The sequence below is a fragment of the Halictus rubicundus genome, chromosome 4, assembly GCF_050948215.1.
Source record: "Halictus rubicundus isolate RS-2024b chromosome 4, iyHalRubi1_principal, whole genome shotgun sequence".
In the NCBI taxonomy this organism is placed as follows: domain Eukaryota; kingdom Metazoa; phylum Arthropoda; class Insecta; order Hymenoptera; family Halictidae; genus Halictus; species Halictus rubicundus.
This window is the reverse complement of record NC_135152.1, coordinates 9,520,349-9,541,390: the sequence shown is the minus strand read 5'-3', so window position 1 is coordinate 9,541,390 and position 21,042 is coordinate 9,520,349. Positions and strand designations below refer to the sequence as shown.

Sequence of the window (21,042 nt, the reverse complement as noted above, 5' to 3'; positions counted from 1 at the left end):
GTAAAAAAAAAAAAAAATAAATATTGCGCCACACTTTCATTTTACAAGCGTACTTCTATGAAATGCCAAGATTTGTTCCATATGTTTTTCAGACAAGTGGTTTATTAGTGGATCCGTGTACATGCATTTATAATGCCTTGAAAATTTGTTGGACCCAAGGAGACGCGTATTTCAACGAAGACGAAGAGCATCTTCATTTTATTTTCAAGATACATCCAACATAGTCAATGAAACAACTTTTTCCTCAGCTTTATATGATAAGTAAAAGATGTTATACATCGTTTTCAAGAAACAAGAGCTAAATAGACAATTTTTTCATTCTTTAACAATTGTACTAAATCAAAAGCAGTATATCGACATTCTTAAACTCACTGTTTTAAGTTTCACCGTCTCATTTTTGTCATAAACGTATAAAATCCGCAGCCTAATGATAAATAATAAAAGCTTGAATTTGCGTACAGATCCACGATCTACCGATTGCGAACGTCGCGAGCGTAGATCAACGTCCGCGTGACATCACTTGATGTTGATAGCCGCGAGAAGGGAGGGGGGAGATCGTCGAGCATTTATCGAGGCGTGCTAAACTTTTCCGCCTCGACGCCTCAATTTCTTTCATATCTCGTTTCCTTTTATGGAACACCACTAAATTTCGGTCTCTCGATCGCTATCGACGATCCAGCAACCAAGGAGCTGGAATAGTTTTTCAGCTATCGATCGGTGTCCGTCGACGTTTCCGGAGAGTACGAGGCGAGCCCGAACGGACGCCTGGGAAACGCAAATCACGAGACGGCCGGGGCCGCGAATACGTCGGGCGATGGGATAAACGGACATCGTCGGCGGGACGAAATGAATCAATAAACCACGACATCGCGATCGCCGGGGCTGTCGAGCGTTTACGCGCGACGCGACGCGGCTCGGCTCGGCTCCGCTCCGCTCTCTCTCTTTCTTTCTCTCTCTCCCTCTCTCGGTTCAGCGTCCCGCCCGCTTTATCGTTTATTTTCCCTCCCCGAAAAACTCTAGGAAAATACACTCGGCCCTAAAACCCTCCGGGCGGCCGACGCGCGTTGCTTTTCAGTCGATCCACTTTTTACGGTATCCGTTCGTCCTTTTCCACCCCGAAACGACGTCCTTCTACGTCCTCTTCGCTTTCACTGGCATCAGCAAGGTGACTGCTGTTCGAAGCCCACTGTTTCTTCACTAGAACCAAGAGACTTTAGTTGCTTCATTCTGGGGTAACTGTTCCACTGGTCGGTCTTCTTAAGCGTTATTATAATTGCCGTTTCTGAAATGTTTTATTTGGGGAAGCTACATCTTGGGAGTGAAGTAACTGTCATTTTTAAGTAAATCGTTTTCAGAAAGGTCGACTGAAATAGGGCGCGTTTATCTTGAACTATTTACTCTTTCCATAAATTGCACCGACGGTATATCTCCCCGTATAAATATATTACGAAGAGACTGACAAAGGGTGTTATCCAAGTAGCCCCTGGCTTTTTAGCGCCCATTATTCACAACCATGGGGCGAAAGCAGCCCCTAAGGAGGGATTAGTAACCATATTTGGTAGTTTATCTTGGCGGCTGTTAATCTTCGAGAAAAATTACACGATTATCGATGCTAAATTGATAAACAGATTTTTAGAAGATTAATTCCTCTAGATTACAATCAACCCCGAATTTGAATAGCTACTTTCATCCCCTGAATAACCATGGAAGCGGCTAACCAAAATATTTCTTCAGGTTCGAATGGCAGGAGGTTGCGGAATAACACCTCTTGTTCGAAATCTTTTCCGATCCACTGGAAAATAAACTTGGCTCCGTTTTCGCGTTCCGCGCGCGAAGTGGTGTTTTGTCGCTGATTCAAAGATTCGTCTGTTTGCAGAATGTGTTACTGCCACGGTTGCAAGGTCAGCCATTAGCGTCCCAATAGGTTTGCCGGTTACTTACGATTTTACGATTCGACCCACCGTCGAGTTGCGTCGCCTTGCGTAATCCGTTCAGCATCGGCATCCATTCAAGGCCGGTGACGCGTTGCGAACGCGCGTATGCCAATAAAAGCTGTGCAATCAGTCGAACCCGAACATCCTGTAGTCCTCTGTGTAGTATGTACCTGTCTTGGTCGCAGGATCCGCGAAACGGGTCGTAGGTGGACACACGAGAGAGCCGTTCCTACCTGTAGGTATACGTGGGAAACCGAAGTTCAGAGTTCGCCGGTGTTCGTCCGGTAAATGTCAGAGGTTGATTCGCCACGGAACTTCGCCGGTGTTTGTTCAGTTCTGCCGATTGTCCGTGCAGTCTCTAAACTCGCCTAAACTGGTTAGGAATTCCGCAAAGAGAATCCTCTGGCACGATTTTGGTACGTAGCTCTGCGCCGGCTATCTGAAACAATAAGCCGGCCAGTCTGGAACGATGGAGAAGTAAATATTAGGTCGTCCCATGAGTTCGTGCCGTGGATGTGTTTATATTATTCACCATTGAAAAGTATTTTAATGAAAAACTGCAGAAATTTCATATCGGTATGATGTCTTTGCCAAAAAGGTCAGAAGAGGTTGTGGAATGAAAGGGTGATTACATATTTTATTTTTAGAATTTAAATGGTACAAGAGTAAACGGCACGAACTTATGGGACGACCTAATACGTACGATGTTCCTCTGTACGTCCAGTAAGATTTTCAGGCGAGTTTGAGGACATAAGTTGGTCGTACCTGACGATATTTATCCTGAAAAAGTGTGCGACAAAGGAGGTTTGCACACGATGATCAGATGTCCGAGGAAGTTCGCGACCGTACGACGGTCGTAACGCAACGGCTATGGAAATCTAAGGAGATTACCATCGCCGGGACGATCTGGCTTTTTACTCCGGCAGTTGCGAGCGATTCGAAAGTCAACGATCGAACATGTTCGGTTCCCGTGTCTTCTCGCGGCTCGCCGGAGTAACCGGTTGCGCCCCATCAAACTTACATCTATAAAGCAAACTCCGGCGGACGTAGGTCTCCGTCGTGACCCATTTTGCTTAAAATTTCCGCGGTCGTTCCTCCGGGGCGGGACGGCGAAGACACCGGAGATCAGGCGAGAGAGAGAGAGAGAGCCATTAAAGGGTGCTTTGAAAGTATCCTCGTCGTCAAAGACGATGACGCCGGTAAGGGAAGAAGATTCGCGACGGAATCGTTCTCGGACGCGTTTTACAGCTTTCGCCGGCTCGCCGTGGCCCCGTAAGGCGTCCTCGTGGGCGGAAAAGAAGCAGCAGCGAGAGCCCGTAAACTTCTACGTTGGCTGGCACGTCGGCGACCTTTTCGAGTGCGCCTGCAGTTTTCAGCTTTGCTACGGATTTTATCTCTCCGCTCGTCGCTAATCTCCTCTGTCGCGACGACGCTGGGAAACACGACGCTTGTTGTTTGAACAATTATGTGCCCACCCACACAACGCTGGATACGATTCATCGTCCGACACGCAATGTACCATTACGGAACGTCAAGATTCAATTCCGACGTCCGAAATGAAATTGTACGCGGAACTGCGGACCGCTAATTGCTAGTGCTATCGGGTTGTAACATAAATTCGTTTGGTTGCAATGCTGCGGATACAGGGTGTCGTCGAACCGGTGGTACGAGCCCCAATGAGGGGCGAGTCTGCGCGAACAATTAGTTGAAAAAGAATGCGTAATCAACTGAACCGAAATTGTCTACGTCACGACTTAGTAGGATAAATAGTGTCCAATTAGTATTGATATCAGTACACGGTACACGCTGTGCTGGTGACCTCGGCGATGCAGGTCGCGTCGCATTATTCTACACGCGGACGTATGCAGGAGATTTACGTACTCCGAAAAATTGTTTCACCGTTCCAGCCGCTGCGAACATGTAAATTCCACTAATTTTACGAATGTTAGAATGATAGAAATTGTTTAGGTTCAAGGGAAATGACGACAGTATTATAATAAGGATATACAGAGACTTGGAGACACATGATTTACTGAACAGACATGAATGTGACAGAGGCGTGCAAAGATAAGATTAGAAGAAATCTAGTCCCTACATCGTACGGAGCTGATTTGAGCACTAACGATGTTAGAGGAAGGTTCAAATTGAATAATGTTGGATTAGGACCCCGCACGCGTTGGAGATTAGAAAAAGTCCCCTAGTTCCCCTTTTTCCCTTTTTCCCTACGATAAAAAAAAAACTATCGTGCGACTACATATTGTGGAGTAAATTGCAGGCGTGCGTGAGAAACATCAAATAAACAACACGGAGGGAAGGGTTTCCGCAATTTCAGAAATTGTCAGGGATAACGGTGAGTCGATTAAGGGGACAAAATACGTTTATTAAGCGGATATTACTATAGTTCGAGAGCCTGATTACAGGCTAGTGTGTTTCCTCGCCTCGTCGTGCCCCGAATCGATAATCCCGTCGATGACGGAAACGGTATGGAACCACGATCTATACCTACCTTCTTTTCGTCGGGAGTTTTCCACCGACGTCAGCTGCACACGCAGCCGCTGGTCGCCGGAAACACTCGATGTAACGCGTGGATTATTCCGCTAAGTGTGTACACAGGGGACTACGCGGTTAATTGGCTTTGGTTCGCGAGGAAACGTACGTGGTAAATGGCACTGCTAACACGTAGCTCGAATGCGCTCGATGAAATGTTGCGGAAATATTGTTCCAACTATCGAGATAAAACATTACCGTGTCTTGGCAGGAGAAAATCGGCAATGAATTCAGGCCGAGTCAAATTGTGTTTGACATCTGCGAATTAACGTGGTCAGAAAGGTGCTTATTAGGCGGGGAAGCTTAAGCAGCTAATATTTACATTAATTCGTGAAGCGTATTTACGACAAAAGTGAATACGCCAAACACTGAATTGAAAATTCGAGGAACTTAAGCAAATTGCTACGCACTATTGTCGATTTTTTACCAAGAGAAAATACATTTTTAACTTTCAGTTCCTCGCAATTGACTCGGGCAAGTTTTATTTTGCACACAGATCCGCAAACTTTCTTTTCCACTTCAACGCACGTTCCGTTCTGTCCTGTCCAGAAGGAAACAGCGACAACCTGTTCGCGGTGAGCAATTTCTATGCCCCTGACGATAAGGATACATGAAAATTCACAAGTGTGGTTTGAACACGCGTAGTTAGCCGAACAAAATTCTACCAAAATACAGTGTTTAGTCTGGTATACTAAGATATGATAAATATGCATACGCAGTATGTGCTATGAGATATGTAAAATATGTAAAAAGCAGGCAGATAAAAGTACGAAACGAATAGTAAACCTATAGGCAAAGAAATGTAGCAACGAAGCAGTTGATGTTAGCGGGTCGTGACTGTTGGAAAGGGGGGAGGAAGGAGAAGATGATCGCGGCACGCTAAGTGTATATTGAAGAGTAAGCCGGTATCTTGAAAACACTTTGGAGAAATGGAGATTGCCGAGCGCAGGACAGTCGCGGATAGCCGCGCGGGCATGACGATAGCGTTCGTCGAGGCATGTTCGTTGCGATACCGGGGATCGATAATAGCCAGCAGCGTGCGGCACACGCACGTAGCCGCGGATGCGCCGGGCCTTCGTGCGTGTGTGTGTGTGTGTGTCGCCGTGTGCACGCTCGTGTATTGGATCGCGTACGTGTCGCTACGTAGGCAGACAACCGAGAACGGCGGATGGAGAGAGAGAGAGAGAGAGAGAAAGAGAGATAGCACGACAGAGGGAGGGAGACGGTAGAAAGTGTACGAGGCTGGTCGCATTGGTTTTACACTCTTCCTCTATTTCCCTCCCTCTCTGTTTTTACAGTTCGTGACTCGTTCCTTCGTTTCCCGGGTGTTTCGCGACATGATCCGTCGCGTGTTCCGCGGGATCCAGGCCGTTGAAAGTTAATCGTCACACGCCGTGACGCGCCGCGCCGACAACTATTCGAAATACTATATGAGCTGGGATTAATGCACCGTCCCGGACCGTTCTCGCTTTTAATATCGAGAACGGTAATTAGGCTGGCGGCTCGGCGCGCGCTCGTTCTCGAAAGAGCGTCCAGTAACGAGATCGGCCGATTTTAATGACTTTCCACCGATCCCGACACCCGAGATCCCTTTCATCGATAGCCGCGCCGCTGTTTAATGCATCCAATTTGCGAGGAAATGCACTTTTACTTTCCGATCGATCCTCCGTGCTGATTGCTGCCCGCGTATCTCCGGCTCCGGTTCGGGCATTGTTCGTAGATCCTGGTATCCCGATCATATTTACGATGCGAATAGCAACGATAGTCTTTTCCCGTCGGGAACGTTGTTTTCGTAATAGGGCCTTGGCCGGAAAGTAAGAACAGATTGCGCATGCGGCCGTGCAGGCAACCTCAAGTGCACCCTGGTCACGTGAAGTCGTCTGTTTTGCGTCTAGCGAAACACATGTGCGAACAGCATAGTTCTTATTGATCTACAGGCTAGTTCAGTTATTCCTGATTCGGTGGAAGTCGATTTGAAGAATACTCGAGAGGATTTAGAACTAGTATCGTTAACTATTATTTGCCGCCGCGCTGTGCGCTAAATACGTTTCAAAAAATCCTTTGTACACCGAGACATGTATTTTCTCTGCTCCCCTACTTTCCAGCTAATATTCATAACGCTCGTTGACCCCTTAATGACAAAGTGGTTCAAAAAGTCGATATTATTGGTAGAAAATAGCTTTTTCTTTGGAGAAAGTAAATGAAGGGCGTGCAAAACGTACGAATGTAATTTATTATATTTTTTCCAATATGTGTAGGTATTAAAAATTTGCCGGCATGCGTTACGCGAGCTCGTGACTGCCACGGGTTAGTCGCTTAAGGGGCTTTACAGTATTCATGCGAAACGTAGTTTAAACCGAACCAGGACACTGGCGCATCATCGTTGTGAAAGCAGAAATCCCTGCACGTAAAATCGCGATCCCACGCGAAACTTGGTCTCCTCGCCGGGAATAACAGAATTTTTGGCTGCGGGCTCGTAATCGCATATTTAAATTTGCCAGCTCGGACGGTTTCGCATTAGCGAGTCGCGGGACGGCTGGCCCGGGCTGTTCCGTTCAGTTTACCGAAATGGATGTTAATTTTCGCCATAAACCCCGAGTAACGATCTGTAATTTCAGGTGGCGCAGCCAGTGTGCCGCAATTCGACGTTGGTCCGCGCGTGCACTGTCTCTCCCTGTTCTCTCTCTCTCTCTCTCTCTCTCTCTCTCTCTCTCTCTCTTTCTCTCTCTGCCTCTCCTTCTGTCTACGGCGTGTGTTTCAGCCTCTTCCTCTGTCCGTCTGGGTCTGTCCTTTCCCCCCTTCACGCCCCCGCGTTCTCTCTTGCCGCGCGTGCTCGTCCCTATTCATCTTGATTATTATACTCGGCGCGCGGCCGACGAACCGGGATTTCATAAAAGCCTCGGCGCGCACCGAACGCTGCGCGCCAGCTGAACCGCTTTCATTATTTCCTTCGCTCCTCCCTCTTTTTGCCCGGAGCCGCGCGTTTCGTTGTTAATTGTCCAGAGCAACAGGTTTGTCTAGGAGACACGCGGTCACTACGACCGACCTCCGATCCTAGATCGATCCCGATCAACGCGGACCTGATCCTGAACTGTTCAGTTCCTATCCTGAATCGTATGATCGCTTCTGAAAACCATACGCGGATCGCTCATGTTACACAATTCTCTAGTATTCACAATCGAAATTCCATTATTGAAGCATGCAGGCCCGAGGAGATCGTGGAATTAAGAAATTAAAAATCTGCGTGATTAATACGGGTTTCCATTTCACAGGTGCACGCGAATTTGAAGTATTTTAATTAGAGACCCCCATTTCGTGCGTGTGTGTGTGTGTGTAGCTAGCGCAGTACTACACGCGTAGTTAATAGGTATACGCACGGAATACAGATCGTTAAATGCACGGGTTTCTGTGTACTAAAAATTATGTGAATTTCAGTGCGGGTACACATTTTATACGCTGCTCCGTGTTGTGTACGCGTGAAATGGAGATACATACTTTGTACGCTTTTGCTTAAAAATAAATGAGCAGCTAGCTCGTAAAAATAGCCGGCCGGTTGATAAAGATCTGAATACACGGCTCGGTCGTAATTAAAGTGTGGATCGTTGTGCATTTATGGCACGCGCGAGATTATAAAACACCAGGAATCGTGTGCATTAATAAAAATTTATGCTACCTTTATTCAGTCCTGGCTGCAAGCTACTTTGCGAGAGACCCTCTTCCTTATTTAATATTTGCACGATCTTCGGAATAATAGTTGAACGAAAACTCCTCGGGTCATCTGTTTTTGCTCGACGGTTTAAAATGAAAAACCGTGGGTCGTTTATAATCTTACAATTTAACGCTGCTCGGTAATAAATGCGACTGATGAATATTGCCTTGTGGAAAACGACCTTGAACTCTGAGGAGCGTACGGGAGTTAAAAGCATCTTGTGAAGCATCGAATTTACTTCGAGCGAAGTGTGCAAAGCGGTTGATATAATTCCGCTGAGCAATCAATATCGAGATCGCGACCAATGATCATTCCGAGTTCGTTTCTCCGCGCGGGACAGAGTTTTCACCAGGATTTCCGGGGCTGTACCGCGACGCTGTGCTTCTCTCTCTCTCTCTCTCTCTCTCTCTCTCTCTCTCTCTCTCTCTCTCTCTCTCTCTCTCTCTTCATGGTTCGATTGGGATCGGCGAGACGTGCTCGCTCGATCGACCGGCTGCTGGAAAAGCACGGATAACGAAGCCGGTAACTGGAAGTCGATTGCGAAAGCCTGGTTAACGAGTGCGTGGTTGCGTCGACGAGAGCCTCGCGGTGACTTCTCGCTTCGCGCCGCGCCGCGCCGCGCCGGTTTCTCCGATCATGATCGAGACCTCGATGATGCCCACTATCGTTTTCTTGCGCGTTTCCAACAAGAAAACGCGATTTCTATCCCCGCAATCGATTATTTCGCGTGCAATTAATTCTGCAAGTAGGCTGGGATCAATTACGAGGTATCTGGGTCATTTATGCAGATCGTTGCGCATCGAGAACAGCGTTTCCTCGGTAGCGTCGTGCCTTGGTGACGCGCGCGTAGCGTTTCTACCCCCACCATCTGGCAGCTGAGCCAATAGCGCCGAGGATACAATAGGTTCCGCTACCCTCGAGCGTCCCGTGTCTCCTTGAACCCCGCGACGTTACGGGAGAAATATATTGAGCACTAAAAGCGGCCGATCCCCGTAGAAATGAATGTATGCGTACAATTTTCTTTTTTGTAATTATTCTCATGAAATACACCTGTCTTTCCGGCTGTTTGCAAATTGATTGCAGAAACAGTTTGCCACGATGAGACGAATCGGCAAACCGTGGTATTTTATAACTACACCGGGAGAAAAAAAAAACCGGACGAAACAACGTGTGCCGGGCAAAAAATGAATTCTTTTCTTCGGTGATCGATTCTGTTGCGTTTTGTCTACCCGCTGGTCCGTTCTGCCTGTACCAATTAATTCTTCGGCCGTGTATAACTCTCTGTATCTCTCTTGTTAAACTACGCGCAGCTCGATCCAAATCGCATTAAAGATTCATCCCGTTATCCGTACCACCCATGTTCACCCTCTCTCCCTCTTCCTCTCTCTCTCTCTCTCTCTCTCTCTCTCTCTCTCTCTCTCTCTCTCTCTCTCTCTCTCTCTCTCTCTCTGCGTTATTCGAGCCGATCTCCGAGAGATAGAAACTCGCCGGAGCCGATAATCAGTTCGACAGAGACTATTCGAAGTTCCGTCGATTACAAACACCAGCTTACCTCGCCGCGCTACCTGTACTGTTTCGCTCTCGAAAACTCGTCAACTCCGTCGCGTCGACGGGAAGGCACGACGAAAAGTTTTTCCTCCGGCCCGTCGAACTTCTCGGGGAATCAATTTATACGTTAACGAATAGAAATTTTGATTTGTTTTCTTTGCGCTCCGCGACGGACGCGGAAAGTGTTTAAAACCCCGTTTCGTTGATCACGTGCTTATGGTACGGGATAGAAGAACAAGATTCCACGAATCGAAAACTCGAACCGTTATATGTAATCGTTAAACTTAAAAAGATTTATTTAAGAAACGTTCGCGTACAGTCGGACAGATTACGGACCGGATCGGCATAAAGAACAGTTAATTTGATATTACGTGACACTGATAAGCAACTTGCTGACATTTAATTAAAACGAATATACGATCTCTATGTGCGTTAAACTCATTTTAAAAAGTCGCCTTTCATGCGCATAAATTTAGTACTGGTGTAAGATCGAGACCAGAGATAGACACAGCCGTGGAGGTGATAAGGTTGAATATTATTTGTTGTAGAATATTATTTTACTGGTACGCTAACTCGCGCTTGTACGTTTCTGTTGCAGACGGAAGGTCGAGACCTGTCCCATTCTGGAACATTACTGTGTTACCAGTCGTTAGCAACAGTGCTACAACGGAGCAGCGTTAAATGAGGTAAGAGTCTCGCCGCGCGCATCGAATCTTGTCAGTTATTATACTTTCTCTCTGCCGAGGTTCCTCTCGCAATCTCTTATCGAAAAGACCGATGCGTCGTTACGGAACGTCACATCATCCGCTTACTTGAACGCGTAGTTTACAATATCGTACCTGTTGCTCAAATGAAAGTAGAGAAAGTGCGTCGACTCAAGATCCACGCGCTGGTACTCATCGAACGAAAAGGAATGATGAAAAATTTTATACAAATTTTCCCCGACGAGGACATCGAAGCTAAACTCGAGATACCCCTAACAATATTTCTCGAACATGTGTTCCATCCCTATAATCGCGTTTCGCCGATTTCTTCGTAATTGAATCGGCAGTCGTATGTATTAGGGGGGACCAATGAGTAATAAATTATTTTGAAATCTAAAACAATCTTTGTAGAAAATTCAGGTTTTTATTCCTTAATTTCCTGCAAATTTCCAACCCCCTCTTATAGAAATCCAGGGTTCGTGAAGCAAAATATGACTCAAGGTGCCTCCTTGCATCTTCTGCAGAAGTGAATGTTTTATTTCTGAAATAATGCTCCAAAGATCTCAAAAGATGATAGTCAGAGGGAGCAATATCCGGTGAACTAAAAGAATACGTGTTTCCTCTTCAACGGTCGGTACAGAACTAAAGACAAAACAAATTCTTTGCAAATAATTGATTACTCATGGATACACCTAATATATCACGGTCTTGCATCAGTCTTCGGTTCCGAAATCAGGCAACAGCCAACGAAACCATAGTATCGTGTCCGCTGTGCTCTATAATCGCGTTACCGGTCCCCAGCGATACGATTATAGAGACGGAACACCCGCTAAGTTCAACACGCACCGTCAAGGATACGAGCAACGTAACAGCGATAATCGTTCTCTGCCTACAAACCGGGGAATTAGCTCTCCCGAGGAAAATGTCCGACACGTGGCAGCATTTCGAACTATCAAGACAAACGGGGGATCGATTCTGACCAGCACGAGCTGGCTACCGCGATCTTTGACGACGCTTGCGTACTGTCTCATCAGCATTGTACATCCAGTGTTGTACACAGTGAATTCTCGGTATATGTCAACAACACAGGTCTTGCCAGGAGACATACCCGAGCTGTGTTATGTTTACGGCATCCGAGGAGCATACCCCGCTGTAGTGGGGATAATTTCGTGACGTTTATCATCTAGGCCTTGGCGACATGCACGGAGAAATCACTGTACTCTCTCTCTTAACACTAAACCCATCGAGCCTCAAATGTAGCTAATACATCTTGTCTTATAAAAATGACGAGATTCAATTTATTTGGGTTTTTGCGGTTCATTTCATTTCTTTGGGTTTTTCCCGCGAAAGCATCTTTATAACTTCAGTAATTGTAAAATAAAAAATTTGGAACCGGTGGTGGTAGGTTTAGTGTTAAATATTCTAGTATACTATCGGACTCTGCTGGCTCCAATTATTTTAATTACAATAGTGCTCGATTGAATTTACACGAGCCCGGCCCCACTCTACTCCCACAATTCACTTGACAGTGTCTTGACCAGGATAGAGAATGGATACGATGTAAAGAAAGGAGACGAGGAAAATGTAGTCGAGCACTACTGCAGTTGCTGTATTTCATGGGAGAAATTAGGCTGCGTGGATGAAGATCAGCCGAACGTTTTTCAAACGGAATGATCTGTTTTTTCGTAGCGAGAAGAGGGCGGCTGACATAGGAATCCTTTCAATAATGTATCGCACAACTTTGCGTAGAAAATTCCACGAGCGAGTAATCGCTGCGGTAGCTCGACAAGGATGAATGGTAGCAAATTGAGTACAGCATGATCAGCAGAATGTAGCGCGGAGCGCGTGAGATAGGGGGAGGGGGGGATCGCTTACAGTCGGTTTGGTACTTTTCGGCCGAGTGGAAATTGACCCAGGCGGAGATTAAAGCGAGCGAAGCCGGGGATCGCGTTCGAAACAGCGGCGGACAGGAAGAATCCGGGAATAATGAAGGTGTTCCGCGTGACATTGCCCGCGATCATTGGGCTCTCGAATAATCAAGGAAATTAAATCGTAATTAGCGGGGGCCCGGTGTTCCGAAAATCGTCCGACTGGATTTTCGTGACGCAATCGACAATGATGGGAAATCGATTGCCTCAATTTGTCCGATTGAAACTATCCCGAGACTATGCTCGGAATTCCTATTAACCTTTCTCCGGGTCTCCGTTCCGTCCCCCTCCCGTAGCCGCGCGCCGCCACCCTGCGCTCGCCCATTGGTCGCGGCCGTTTCCACAGGCTCGTTGTATCCCCATGTCCATCCCTACCGAGAGAACCAGTTCGGGGTCTAGGCGGCGCGATATTTCATTTGGAATGCCGAGAGGGGAGAATCCTTAGGCCGATCCTTTAGGGTCCTCCCGCGTCCCTTCGTTACTTGCATTTATACACGTCGCTTTTACTTCTGCCACCGGTCTTCTTCTTGTTGCGTCTTCTGCTGTTACTGCTGCTGCTGTTGCCCCTCCACCCACCACTCAGCAGCATCCCCTTCATCTTCGACCCCACGGAATACCGGCGATTTTTTAAACGGCAACGCGTCCCCCGCCACCTCGAGCTTGATATTTCCTTCCGGGTGGAATTAGGCTTACCGGGGGCTGATTTATGCGTCGCGCCTTCGGCCGAGATGATATCGCGATTAAACGCGAACACACCGGATTGAGAAATCGTTTCTTCGTGGGTGTTAACGCGATCTCCGGGCGAAACTAGTCGCCCGTTGAAGCAATCATTTTTCATCTCGGGTTACCGGCTCCAACGGAAGTCACCTCGGCCCGGTGATTTTAATCGAAAGTGGACGCCAATTCGAACGGCTGCCGCGCCACCGGTTTAATACGTTCCCGCTGTCGTTGATAGGCAGTCCGCCGGGGCACTAATAAATGGTGCTGTTTCGAGTAATTCCCGATTAAACGTCGTTTATTAAGTTCAACATTAATCGTACCTCTCGGAAGCCCAGGCGCTTGTAATCGCTGCCCCAACTGTATATTTTTCTGTTCGCTTTCATCGGTGTACCGCAATGCGGTATAGACCGCGATTGAACTCTACATCGAGCTCTGATAAAAGAAGAAAAAGTAGGATTAATCGTTGAACAACACGGCGAACGTGAAATAGCAAGCATCGCGCGAAGTTTCTCGAGCAACAATCCCAGTATTGGGTTGCAGCGAGGTTGTTTCTTGAGTCGAACGCAAGTAAATTGCCGGAGAATTAATAATTCCTCTCGTGGGATTGGTTTAGCATGTCCAGCAAGATTGAAAGCCTGGTTACAATGTTGCCGACCATTTATAACGATGGACGTCAACGGTATAACGTATTAATCGTCGAACGGCTCGGCTAGAAATCAGTTCGGATCGATCTTGGCGTGATATTTCAGCTGGAAGACAGTCTCGCTGGCCCCTCGAAGGCGTTCGCATTTATTACGAGCTTTATTCCGTCGAGCTTCCCGTGATCGGCTATATAACCGGCGCAAACACAGCCCAGCCAGCCCGCCTCGCTTTCATTCACGGCCCGGAAATCAATTATTCATGCAGGATTCCCTTCTCCGTATTCTCGACGGCCGCTTCTTCTTCCACGGCCGCGTTTCTCCACGGCACGATTGGATTCGAATCGCTGGGAAGATGTGCGAAAAAAATCAAAATACGACGGAAGAGAAAGGTAGGAGCTGCACGGGGGAGAATCAGTAATTAATATTCGATGAAAGGCCGCCGCCGCCGCTGTCCTCGCGCGTTCTCGAAACCCCGATCATTTCCTCCGGAATGTATTCTTTCCACGTAATTTGTACGGGCGAAGGGAAATTAGCTTAGAATGTCAAGATGAAAGCGATACTCGCAAAATTGATGGCTGGCGAGCTCGAGGTCTGGGCAATCTTCAGAGAACGTTGATTTATCTACCAGAGTTTCGGAGTACTTTCTACGGTTTTGGAAGTTGCCATTTTCCATCTTATATTTGCACCATTTTTGTTTCGTCGATGAAGGCTCGATTTTCCGTGTTACCTACGAACTGTCTCCACTTTTCATTTATTTTTCTCAAAATTAGAACTATCAGGATGATTAAATCGTACACGCCTTTGTGGGAAATTCATGAGCGCGGTCATCTATTGCACCACACGTTGAAACGAAAGTCTTGGTAATTACGAATCTTGCGAAACGTTTGTTTAACCGTTTGTAGAAAGCGGAAACTACACCAAATATATTAAAAGAGCATTTTTATTTCCCGAATCGTCGGCGAAATCGTTTTAATTTCATACGAATTTCACATTGTGTTACCTTTCAATAAACGAAGTTAGTACATAGAAGACCAGCGCTCTCTTCGCTTCCTTCTTTGATCCTTTCGCGTGCAGGATCTTTGCGCGAATAGACAAAGGCTCGTCCCGCGAAAAGAGATGTAATCAGTAGTCGGCATTCGGCGGAGAAACGTCGCAGCAGCCTGGAACGTTTTCCCTGAATTGCACCGGGGGTGAGCAACGTTGGCTGCTGGGAACATTCTTAGTATTCATTAACGACGCGAGGGTTTCTCCGAGGGTCCAGGGTCCGCTTTGTTCGCCCGGAGGGTTTCGGACACATAAGAGCGGCGTTTGTACGTCAGCATAACGGATGACTCTGCTCGGTAATCCGTTCGGGCTCGTCCCTGCCAGCCGATGACAAGGCAATGCCAGTAAGACTCGACAAGGGATAGAGAGGCGAAAGAGAATCGTGAGAGAGAGAGAAGCGAGGCCAGAAGAAGAGCGAGCTCTCACGGGTCATTGGTTTTCGCGAGAGTGCCGACCTAACGCGCGGATTATTGTTGCGCACGTGTTCGTTTCACGGACAAATTGCCTCCTAACGAATCCGCTCGACTCGGCTGAATTGAACCTCTTGTCGTCGCCTTTCGGATTTGATTCGACGAATCGACGTTACCTTGTAACGATCGGAGTGAAAAAATCATTAGCAGAATGCTCTCGAACTTCGATCGACTAGTTCGCATGAAGCGACGACGAATTGAAAATTGCGTGTGTGCCACGTCGGGTATTTTTATAGGTCCGCGCGTAGAAAAACAGCTCAACGGAAAGTGCAATTTATTAGAAGTTTTATCGTGCCGACGAAGCAGTAAAAGTATTCTTGAAATACTTCTGCGAATAAAGTTGTTGCTTTATTGCATCCTGCACGGGTAAAACTTGCCATTCGCTAACGAGTTACATTTACTTCTGCTTCCAGACGGTACACCGTCCTCTTTCTACAATGTTTATTGCTCTCGCGCGCTGGTATGCTTTTTAAAGTCATTTGTCACTTTAAAAAACCTACGATTAGTATTAGGAAATACGCAAATTATTTTCAGCTGTTAGACACCGTTCTAACCTAGATTATATTTAGGATTTAGTTTAAGAGAAATAATTACTCATCGCTCCCGAACCATACTCTTGGACCCCTCACCCACCGATCCCGAATCGTGCCTCTGAACCTATTATCGATCAACCCTTACTAACCCCCCACGACCTCGTAGATCAGACTTCCGAATTTTCGTTAATGAGAAGCTACGTAATAAGATCAAGGTGCTCGACACATAGAAATTTGTAAGATTTCGTGTATATACTTCCAATAAAATAATTGTTTTATAAAATACTAACCATCGGCATCCAACGCAGGTGCATTCTATGCATTCAGCGGGCGTCGCAGCCTTAACCGTTCGGAACAGCCCGGAAATATAAGAGGACATTTGCAGAGTGTCACGTGGCGCTCAAGGTGCGCGCGTCCCGCTCCGATTTCCATCATTTCGTGGACAATCGCGCTCGTTTTCGGGTCCAGTCGACGAATCAATTAACCCGAATTCAACTGGTGTAACGATTCCGCAGCGGTGGGCGGAGATTTATCGCGTCCTCGGGCGAGCTGCAATTTTTCATTATTGATACATTGCCCGGGCAGCGCCGCGACAGAGTACAGGATGTTCCCTCCTCGGACAGGCCGCGCGCCCGTAGGATAGATTTCGGGATCGTGTGGCCGTGTTGCTCCTTTTTCCCTGCGAACTCGCTGCCCCGGGCATTAATCACGAAAGTTTTCAAGGTTGCGCCCGGATTTCTGGCAGTCGAACCCCCGGCGGCCAGAGGAATCCGTAAAACCTTCTACGGCTTCTAAAGACTCTTCTTTTCGCTGCTTCTTCGCATTAGCTCGGCCCCCGTCCCTTCGTATCCCGTGTTATAATATTTTGTATGTTGATCTGTATCTACCTGACCTGTTCGATCCTCGAAAACAATTGTCCGAAAGATCCTTCCGCGATTTTTCGTCGATTTTACTGTTACACTCCTATTTTAGTATTCAGAAATTAATTTAGAATTTCCGAAATGCGAACTAGGGTTCAGAAAGTTTTCGTATTGCGAAGAAAATATGATTTGCAAATTTATTACCACAGCCGCGAGCAGTTTATAGTTTCCGCGTGACTATGATTGTCCCGTGAAAAATAGTTCCAGTAGTTTTCGAGCATTGAATATTGAACAGCCATATATAATCATGCTTATGAAAAAACTTGGTTGTAGCGCATGTAAATTCTTTCTCTGTTATTATCGTTCGCTTTCACGTGTTCACTGTTTATTCTTATCGGTGCTATTTATTCGCGCAGCGAATTAATAAGGGTCAAGCTAATTCCGGAGTGTATTGCGCAACGTTCGAAGAATAATAGCTAGCGATGCTCCGGCTAGTGTTTAGCGTTAGATTGTATGGCAAATTGTCGCGTTTGCGGTCGTGGGAAAATCTCGGTTGAGATTATGCGATGCCGGCAGCCTTGACCAATTCGTGAATTGATCGGAAGTTATTCCGACTGTGATCGGTACTGTTATATAATTGAAGGAATAATATTGTGGATATAGTTAACGGAGTGTGCTTGAAGTTTCCACAATTTTCGAACGTTCTTGAAAGTTTGGGGAATCCCACAATATTAAATGTAAAACAGTAATTGCGAAGAATGTATAATTATAATAGTCCCTGAAGTTGAATCATTCAACTGAAACTCCTCCAAATGACCCCTATAAAACTGCCCGAATAATTGCTCTTCACTCTCCAACTCTCTCAAACTCCGGCTGCGCTCTTCGATCGCTACCAGTTCATTCATACCGGCGTTCACGCCTCGCACACGTCATTAAAAGCTCAGTGTAGATTTCGGTAGAAGTATTTTTACCTGCTACAGAAATTCCCTGAAAATGTTGGTCGACGAACCCCGTCGAAGTGCGCCGCGTTTTCGATCGATAACGCACAGAACATCCAAGAATAATACGGTAAACAGGCGGAATAGCGTTCTACAATTTCTACGGATCGATTTACCAGCGATAGCATAAAATTTCAATGAATTGCAATAACATCGATAAACCGTGTGCCCTCCGGGGTGGGGGAAGGATGTCTGGCTCGAGCGCGGGATGGAAAACATGTGAAAACAACACGTTTATCGACCGATAAATACGTGTCCTCCATACCTGACCACCTGGTAATTTATAGTCGCTTACGCGGGGCCGAAATTAATTATCGGCTCCCTTCCCGGCTCGAACTTACCAATTCATTTCGCGTGCGCGCGCGTAACTAATTTAAAGCCGCCATTATTAATGGTCCACCGAAACACAATGTAATATTAATAACATTGATTCGAACCCGCGCTCAATAATTCGAAAACAAAATTCGCAGAAAAAAAAACCGTTCGCGCCATCTGTTCGCCAGACGGAGATTAGAAAGGCCCGACATAGTGCCGAAGCGAAAATTAGAGTACACGCGACCAGCGATCGGCGATTACATGCTCGGATAACAATTTTATACCTCTCGCTTCCGGTATTAGAAATTCCTTTTTAGAAGAAAAGAGAATAGGTCGAACGAGGTCTTTAACGGGAAAATGGTGGCGTAGAGAACGGAACGGAAGACAACAGGTTTCACGCACGTCGGAACATACTATAGACCTATAGAAATTGGAACAATCTCGGAATAAATTATGGAAATTGTTATGTTATACCTCCTACGGTAAGCCTGTGTACAGACAGAATTGCTCATAAATACGTAATCGTCCGTGGACTATGCAAATAGAAAAAGATGATAATCAACTTATAATAATGTTAATATTATTTCACGATAGCGTATTTGTTATTCCGATAAGAAAAATGACAATGATGTAGGACAAATCGTGGGAAAAATAATGTCTAATTATCTGTATTCGAATTGAAGACGTACGGAACTGTCTATGATAAATGCGGTATCGTTAGACGCGTCGAATATGACGATACAAACGATTTTTTTATTTGAAGGTTAGATTAACGGTTAATAACATAGAAGGGAAATATTCTAGGTTGGAGGAAATGTTTCGTTTTGGAGTTAAAATAGTTTCGAGTGTAAAGGGTTAATATGGTTACACGTAGAATTAATAAACTAACACAGCATAACAGTTGTAACACAGTTGCGTAAATCGAATTTTTAAAATATTTGTAGGATCTATAAGTGTCAACACTCGAATGGCGGTCCATTTGGTCCAGCATTTAAAAGCCATCGTCTAGCTGCTCAGCTCCTGGCGATTAATTTTGACAAGAAGAGAAGTATAAAACATATACAGAAAAAAAAAAGAAAATAAACGACAACTTCTGAAATGAAGCTGAACATGATCGCCGGTACAGCCAACAAAAGTCCGTCTGTCGTCCGAGCGATAAAGAAGCAATTACTGCGACGAACTTTGCAGTCTCGGTCTCGCGGACTAAATTACTTTGACTTTGCAGGACCTTTCTCGCAGCATGTGCCGCGGTAAAGGTGTCATTTTCGTCCAATTGCAATACGCCCACACGGGAGTCCTGATTCTTTCGACCCGGCGGATCACAGCCCCGGCGTTAACCGGATAAAGATACAAAAGGCTGGGAGTTGATCGAGCGTTGGGTACCCGAGGCGGATCGATTTTCCCGCGTATTCGAGGAGGGCTTTCGCGCGTCCCGTCGCCGGTCGGGCTTCCAGAGGCCGACGGACGGACTTTCTCGGGATCTTTTATCACGGCGTTTACACCGGAAAGGCCTCTCGGGGAACGGCTTCTCGGAAGGTTGAATCTCGTACATGTGTTTCGGCCTCGTCGTATTCTCCGCTCCAACGAGCCTCTGGCTCACGCTGCCTCCTCCGCCCGGTGCACTCTGCGCCCTCTCCCTCTCTTCTCTCTCGTCTACCGCTCTCTCTCTCTCTCTCTCTCTCTCTCTCTCTCTCTCTCTCTCTCTCTCTCTCTCTCTCTCTCTCTTTGTCTCTCCCGTATCCTGCCAGCTCCGGATAGTGGTATCCTTCCAATTACTGGATGCAAATATTGCCGGGGACGTTGCCTGAAAAGGCTCCCCGTCCGCGCACTCGAAGGCTTTTCTCCGGCTCGCTCTATCCTCCCGGCGATTACGCGGCAATTAACCGATTCGCTCGATTTCGCGATCCATCGCCGTCCGGGGCTCGTTCGCTCGGTCTGCTCGTTTGCTCGCTCGATCAGGGTCATTAGTCCGCGCGATTTATTCTTAGCGCGGCGTCATCGTGGCTCGAATTCTTGGCACGGCCGGCCGAGATGATAAAACTTTCGATCCGCTTTCGGCGCTGATAAATCTGTTATATCGGCTCTGGACGGGGGGGGGGGAGGAGAGATCGGCTCTCCCCGGACGACCCGTTCCGTCGCCTCGTGGATTTTCGACTCGGCCCTCTCTCTCTCTCTCTCTCTCTCTCTCTTTCTGCCCGCGCTCGCAAGCCGTGCCAGTGTTTCGTAATGGGTTTCGGCGGCTTTCAGCGTTCCCGACTCAAATAATTTCTGTGTATTCTTGCGCACGCGGAAAGGTCGCAGCGCGCCGCGGCAAGGCCGTTTCGTCGCCGATCAACGGGACTTTTGTTCCTCGAAGCGGATAGAGAACCATTGTGCCCACCTGGCTTTCGTTACCGATAGGTTTTTTCTTTAATTGCGAACACGCATTGAAAAATCACGTTCGAGACCACCTTTTCGTCGGTGGTCCTGCCAACGCTGAATTCAATACTTTTCCTGTTTGCGCGTACGATGCGGTTACGAAAATATTCTGATTAAAACGATTGGCAAAGTGTTCCCGATATTTCTCGCTCAGAACTTCTGCCAGCCTCACTTAATTCGTGCACTAGTACGTCAATATGCACGCGCATTTATCAGTTCGGTTCCAATGTTTATTGTGCGCGGAGATCGTGGTTACATCATTATCGCTCCAAGTAAATAAAACAGACTGACTAACATACACTGTCGCGTATATCCACTGCTATTTGTATTGATATGTCAAATGCGTCATAGAGACAGTCTAATAAAAACGGTAGAATTTAGCGTTTTTAAAAAGTTAATAATATAACCTTCTTTTAGTTTGTATCACATTTTCGAATAGTACGTCTAAGATTAACCATCGAAGTGTCGAACCATGTTCTGTCGCAGAACATAATAATGAACAGAAAATAATAATAAACGAACAGTATAAGGAAAAATTTCTCTCTATTATTTTTAGCATTCTCACGGTTCGATACACTATAAAATATCCAAAAAGATTAGATACATGAATCGGCTGGAAAGGTTACGAGTCAGTTGCGCGGTTCTGGTGACTGGGTTTTGGACGAAATCTGAG

At 46.5% G+C, this 21,042-nt stretch overlaps 1 protein-coding gene across 5 annotated transcripts in view; it reads left to right on the top strand.

Moving 5' to 3' along the window:
* Window positions 1–21,042, top strand: part of LOC143353350 (uncharacterized) — a 422,762-nt gene that overhangs the window by 70,053 nt on the left and 331,667 nt on the right. For all 5 annotated transcript variants that reach the window (XM_076786594.1, XM_076786599.1, XM_076786595.1 and 2 more), the window contains one exon: window positions 10,337–10,424. The gene's annotated coding sequence lies outside the window, so the exon portion shown is untranslated. The remainder of the gene's footprint in view (window positions 1–10,336; window positions 10,425–21,042) is intronic.